This window comes from Cariama cristata, unplaced genomic scaffold (assembly GCF_000690535.1).
Source record: "Cariama cristata isolate BGI_N322 unplaced genomic scaffold, ASM69053v1 scaffold5487, whole genome shotgun sequence".
NCBI lineage: Eukaryota > Metazoa > Chordata > Aves > Cariamiformes > Cariamidae > Cariama > Cariama cristata.
The window spans coordinates 1-6938 of NW_009626960.1; positions in this window are offsets into that span (position 1 = coordinate 1).

Sequence of the window (6938 nt, forward strand, 5' to 3'; positions counted from 1 at the left end):
AGTGCTGGCCCCTTCTCTTGGTACCGTTGCGGGGGGCCGCTGGTCACCCCTGCGGGGCTTGCGGCCTTTGAGGTGAAGGGTCTGGTCTGCCCCTCTCCCGGCAGTGCCCCCGAAGACCGTGCCCTCTCTCTCCCCCGTATCCCCGAGGCTTGTGTTTTCTCGCTTTGAAGGACGGGGCCGGTCTGAGCCTTCCCTCTCTCGGGTCGCGCACACGCTGCACTGCAGGCAGGGTTTTGGGAAGGGGTATCGCTGAGCGCACTCGCTCCCTCCCTCCCTCCCTCCTTTGTCGTAGGAGAGTGTAAATGACTGGTGACATTGGCACTGCCTCTTCCTTTTCTCTCCGCTGCTTGCAGGTAGCGGTCGTGGAAAGGAGCTGCTGCTTTTCACATGCCTGCTGGGGCGGGGGGGAATAGCCTCCTGAGGTGCTGTTCTGCATGCGTGGTCATTTAGTCGTAGTAAGGGTTTTTCACATCCATATTGGGGTTGGTATTTTCTAGTCTCTTCATATTAGTGCTCTGTTTGACAACACACTTGGTCTTCCCTTTTTCCTTATTTGCAATTCAAGTGTTGCTTTTTTTTTTTTAAAACCCTTGTACAGTGGGAAGTTGTGTACTTAATCAAATATAGTAATTTTATCCTGCTGTGGGATATACAGTTTATGTATCAAGTTTATTTTTAGAGCTCTCAAGGGAAGATTTTTTTTTTTAAGTAAACAAATTTGGAGGAGTATTGGCAGCTGAGTGATTGCTTCAGTGGAAGGAGCTTTCAAATTGCTGCAAAATGATAGTTTGGAACGTTTTTTGCTACTTTTTTGCCTTCTGTGTGAGGTTACCTTGGGTGTAGTACCCTATTGACGTCAGGCTTTTGAGAAGCAGCCATAAGATCTCTAGAATTTTGAGTACTCAAGCAAGATCTTAAAACAACAAACAAAAAAACAACCAAAAAAAAGCCTTTGTCTTAATAATTTCATAGCAGTGCCTCTTGGAACAGTGGATTTTCTCTGTTAGTTTTAATATATGTTTAAAATGGATGTCCATAGAAATCAACGAGAATAGCGAGAGTTTGATTCTGAAACTGTATGAGCCTTATTGCGTACATTAAATGACATCTTGGCAGTAGTTCAGTTTTCAATAATACTTGAAAAGGTGTTATGAAGAAAGACTAGTTAATTTCTTGAAGAGAGTGAAAAGATTGAGTTTGGATTTGGGAAACATTCCCTCTCCTTGGGAGGATGTAGCTTTTTCTTTGTAATTTATAATCTGTTTTACAATAACAGTAATTGGCTTTAATGTCTTAATTAACGAGCCATGTTTAAATTGCTGTGTGGTTACAGGACAGGTTTTAAATTTTAAGGTTCTTAGAAAGGAGTAATTGATTAAAAACGTTTGGGGTAATTGAATAATAATGTTAAGAGTACGGTAGTAATATAGTGAGCATTAATTGAAAGGGTTCCATCGGCACATGTTCTGCTAAACATGTTTGAAAAAGGCTTGTTTCCTGCCTGTGCTGTTTTTAATGCATTACAACATACTTGTTCTATACTGTTTTGGACTGATTAGGTGAAGAGAGATGAGCTTATACGCATAGCGCCATATAACCAGAAGTGCTACTTATGGGTTTACCTTGATTTTGCAAGGAGTAGTGCTGTGCCGTGGGATTCAGACCCACGTTAATTACAGTCATATGCGCACATTTGCAAGGACTTGAGGTTGTCTCTGGTCTTTGAGCTTTTCCCTAAGCTTGTGAGGCATCGTTTGTGCAGGAAGAATACATGACTTTATTTTGTCAGAACTTGAATGTCTTCATGTCTTTCATTGAAGAATACCTTGAATTGAAATTTCTGTGATGTTCCTTAGAAAGTAAAGACTCTCAGTACATTCATTTTGAAAGGAAGAGATGGATATTTCTCTTTGTGCACAGAACCTCTTGTCCCAGAGATCTACAGAAACTGTTTATGTGAGCAGAACAGCAAGAGCCACTTGTAGGAGGAGACAATGCAAAACTAATGATTAGAAGTAGAACAACAAAATGTCTATGTATACTAAACTTTGCCAATAAAATTTTTTTCACAGATTTGATTTCCTTTAGTTTGAAACTTGATATTTAATTGTTAACTATTGAAGTAATTTTATTTGTTTTCTGTTTTTTACATATTCATTAAAAGGCTAAATCATAATCTTATATTTCAAGTAAAAATAAAAAGAATAAAATGTCTTTAAAGTCCTGTCAAACACTTGTTTCCTTGCAATTTTAGGTTTTTAAAGCTACTGTTAAGCACTTAGTTTTGCCTGCCACTTGTTAGACTGCATGTTAAGACATTAAGCAAAAGTGCACAAAGGATTAACTTCATAAAATCCTTCTGATTTGGGACTTTAAATAAAATAATCTGTAATGTCGTCTGTTGAACAAAATTATTTTATCTTGCTTCCTGTCTGTAAAACCCTGACTTAGACCACTTAAGGGAGAATTACATTAAGTTCAAATTGTCCTCTGCAAATTGGAACACCTGTATTTTATGATGAAAAAAGAATGCATCTCTCCTACACATGGAGTGAATTCACAGCAACTGTTAAGTTAAAGACCCCTTCCTTCCCTGCTCCTGACACACAAATGTGTCTGTTACCAGCTTCTCTCTCTTTAACCTCCCATGAATATATAGTCTTGGAAGTTTAAAGCTGGAGTTGCTTGTTTTTTTCTTTTTTTCTAGAGCAGAGATGGGGAATGGTAAAACAGGATAAGACTGTAGTATTTCAGAATGTGAAGAACTACTTGCTCTACGTTTTTCTACAGAAATGATGCTCTTGAGTTTATTTTCATTAGTATTTTTGGTAAGAAGTTAAAAACACTAGTATTATCCTTGTGTTCTACAACAGTTGCTAAGGTCTTGTTTCAGCAGCTTGAATGTTTCTTTTTCTAGATAGCTACAGGAGGTAAATCTATTAGAAGATTCTTGAATAAGCAGATTGCTAATATATTTTATGTTGGCCATCATGCTTGTTGATAGTAGAATCTCGTGCCAATATTGGGATCTCTCCTTGCCCCCCCGGAATTGCCCAGTCAAAGTTTTTCCAGTGCGCAGAAGATCAGCAGTGCACATACTAGGGAAAATCTAAAATGATAAAAAAATACAAATTATGATATTCCATTTTGTTGTCAAAGATTCTGTTCTAGGTAAGCTGAACACATGAGAATGAAGTGGTTTGCACAAATTTCACTTGAACTTGAGCTAGGTGCTTGTCATAGTGTGTACTGGTCCTAGGGTGTCTGCTGTGTTTAGACTGAACAACTTTCTGAGGCAAAGGCTCTAAGTGATACAGCAAAGCCTCTTTCCTGCAAAGAGGCAATTAAACTGGAAGGTTACAGTATTAGAAAGTCTAAATTCCTTCTGCCAATGGAAAAATGTGTCTTACATGCAAGGGTGCCTTACAAAGCACACCGAAGGTGGTCAGGTTCAGGTATGGATCTTATTCCAACCCACTGCCTCTACATTTCTTTTTTGTTTCTGTAGAAGAGCTAGTTTTAACATGGTGAAGGAATATGATGGTCAGAGGAAAACGGGCTCCGGCATGGTGTCCGTGCTCCACCAGACAGACCTGACAAAGGATGTCTTGTGGGAGAGCACCCTGTGGCATGCACCCGATGTCTTGGAGCTGAGGGGAGTAGCAGCGTTGGCTGTAGAACAGTGGAGCCAGAGCAAGTGGCTTTTCAACAGTGTGGTTTTCTTGCAAACCAGCATGGGGCAAGATGTTTTCCTCGGCAGTCTCTCGTGGTTGGAATTTCACTGATGGGGGCTTTCGTCACGCAGTTCTAGTCCCAGCGTAGCGTGTTGTTGGTAATGTGATGTAGTCATGACGCGGGAGCTGCGTTTGTATTTCTCGGGGGTTATGTGACTCAAGAGTACAGCTCCAAGATGCAGGGCTTAGTTACTGTTGCTTTCATTTTTATCTAGCAGTAACAGCTCGTTTCTGCAGTGTCTCTGCTTCCAGAAACACATACAAGCAGGTTTTTCGCACTAACTAAAATTTCGAAATGATCTTTTACTTGGCTTTAAGTAGAGAACTTTCTGTTTCTTTACGATTGAAAAATAAGGATGTTGGTAAACTTGGAGAGATCTCTTTCAGAGGCAGTTTTTAGTTTGCTCAAAGATGTGCATACTTATATCTCCCTACTGCTGTTACTTTGGTTTGAAACATACTCTGAATTTAGTGATATTTGTAACTCTTTAGAGCAAGTAAGTCTCCAGCCTGAATCTGATGTTTGGGAAAGTGAATAATTAACTATTTATTAATTAAAAAGTCCCGTTCTACCTACCATAACTTAAAGAATTTTCTTTTTCACTTTTAATGCTTTTTTTCCTTAGAAAGCATGAGATTGTGTTATGTTATTTTTTTTTTCCACATTTTGGATAATTTCTAATAAAACAAGAAAGTTATTTAACACACACTCCTCTCTCCCTCTGCCCCCAATTATACACTTTTTAGCAACATATTTAAAAGTAATCATTTTCTGTTTACACTAAATAGCAGTGTTTGGTCTGTGAAGTGAAGTAGTATTTGTGTTGGCAGAGTTAGTAATACAAGATGTGGTTTAGGAATTCAGTAGTTCAGTCATTCAGACAAGCCTTACCCAGGTCGGGTTGTTTTTCTTTATAGTATGGTTGCTAGCTTATTCTTCCCTCAGCCTTTCTTCTCGATCTATTTATAAACCTGGAACAAATGTTGTTGGAAGGTTTGAAGAATCACGGGCTCTTCTTGTAATGTAACTGTTGGCGCGTGGTCATGGATGCCAGAATTGGTGATAAGCCTTCCTATGGAGTCAGCAAGTCTCGTGGCACATTGGTGTGCCTTTGCCCACTGAGGCAGAGCCCAGCCCCACTGAAGCCTTGTGGTTGTGAGGGCTTCTGAAAGAGGGAATCTTCATGGAAAATTTAATGTACTGTAAAATTTGTTCTTTGGTAAACAGTTCTTATTAAATTACATCAAGTTAATGGCTTTGCCATTTCAGTGGTCATTTAAAGTTTAAAGTACCATCTGTGATATTATTCATTAAGCTATTTTCTTGAATGCAGAGAATTATTTTTTTTTTTGAGGGAAGAAATTACTTTGTGATACTAAAAAGATTGAGCAACATAATGAAAAACTGGGCTTTCAGAGGTATAAGTTGACAACTATGCTCATTTCCTTAAAATCTCTTTATTTCCCATCTTTTGATCTTGACTGTGTACTTTCAGTCTTGCAAAAGGGAAATCAAAATAATAAGGGTTGCATAGACTGTCACAAATATCAAACAGTTGCACAGTAAAATGGAATTAAAGGAAACAGGAAGGAAACTTATGGGATAACTGCTTGATATTGAAACAGTTAATGAAGCTATGTTACAGAGGTATGCAAATGCTTTTATCAGGTATAAATTATTATATAAGTGGTCAATATTCAGCAGCTATCATTTATTCAGCAAGTTTTAGCAAGTGTTTTAATGTTAAAAATTTTTTTTTCACCTCCTCTCTCCCAGTAGCATCTGACAGTTTTTTTAGAACTGTTATTTTTAGTTGCAACCCTTCTATTATGCTATTTATTTCCCACTTTCCAAAGAGGATTCCAATGTTGAATAAATAGCTGGTATCTAGATCTGTTACTCTTCTCGTACATATATTCTTTAAAAAATCCTTTTCAGCTTTTTGACATGTACTTCATATGGGAAATTACAGTTAAAATTTCTCAAAATTATTTCAATCTATGCCATTTAGATTTCAAATTTGTTTTAATATCAGTAGACTATTTCCCCCTGAAAAGGAAGTAGTGAAACTCAAATTTGATAGAAATTGTATTCTCCAAAGTCTTCTCTCATGTGCACGTTCAGGGTCAAAGATCTGGTGATAAACGTTGTTCCAGTCTCCACATCCTTGCTGGCAGAAAATGTGCTCCCTTGATCCTTCATGAAGTAACTTATGTTTCATGAGCACAACCCGGATCCCTCTGGTGCAAAGGAGGCTCATCTGAAAAAGACTACGTTAGGGTGTCTGTAAAACATGTTTGTAGTGCTTGTGCCCTTCCTCTGAGTGCTGGATTCCTGGGACTGGCAGAAGACTTGACAGCTTTTTGCAATCATCTTCTCGGCTTGCCTCTGCAGATCTTTTGAATAGCAGTGGTGAAGCTCGTTCGCTGTGTTACTTTGTCCAGCTGCTCGTGAAAATGAGTGTGGTGCAACAACGTTGGGTGATACCTGCTCTGAGTTAGTACTAAGTTGACTTTGTAGCAGGCAATACTTCAGCTACCAGTATTTTTTGGAATACCGACTTTCCAAAGAAAGTTCCTCTTTTCTTACCCCCACCTCAGCTCTTAAATCACTTCTCGGTGAATGCCCTAAGAGGTGTTTAAAAATCACTGTCGTTTCCTCTCTGTTTCCTCTGCAGGAGGAATAATGCTAACTCTTTTAAAATAACACCTGTTATTTGGGAACCAGGCAGATACTGCACCTTGTTTTTTGGGGGGAGGAAGGTTTTTTTTTTCTTTTTTTCCTGGATGGGAAAATTGGATCCTGAATAGTGTGTGCAGTGATCCCTTGATGGACCAGTAGCACACGTTGCGCTAGGCCTCTCGTTGCTGAAGTCTGTCGACTACTGTGGTTTCTTTCACCTTAGAAGCACTGTAACGTTTTAATGTCCTTTGGGTTTTGTGATGGAGAATAGGATACAAAGCACTCAGAATTCAAATATTTGTGCAATATTTTGCTATATAATCTGCTTACATTGCAGTATTAGACCTCAAGCAAAGTTTTGCTCTCTCATATGCTTAATGTTCTGATAAGAGCTTTGTGCTTGTGGACAACATGACAATGAACTGGAGTGCAGCTGTATTTTAGTTCCATTCATTTTTCTTGTTTGTTCATGTTTCAACTAGGAATAGAGTTAGCATAGTTTTGGGGTTTGATTTTACCTG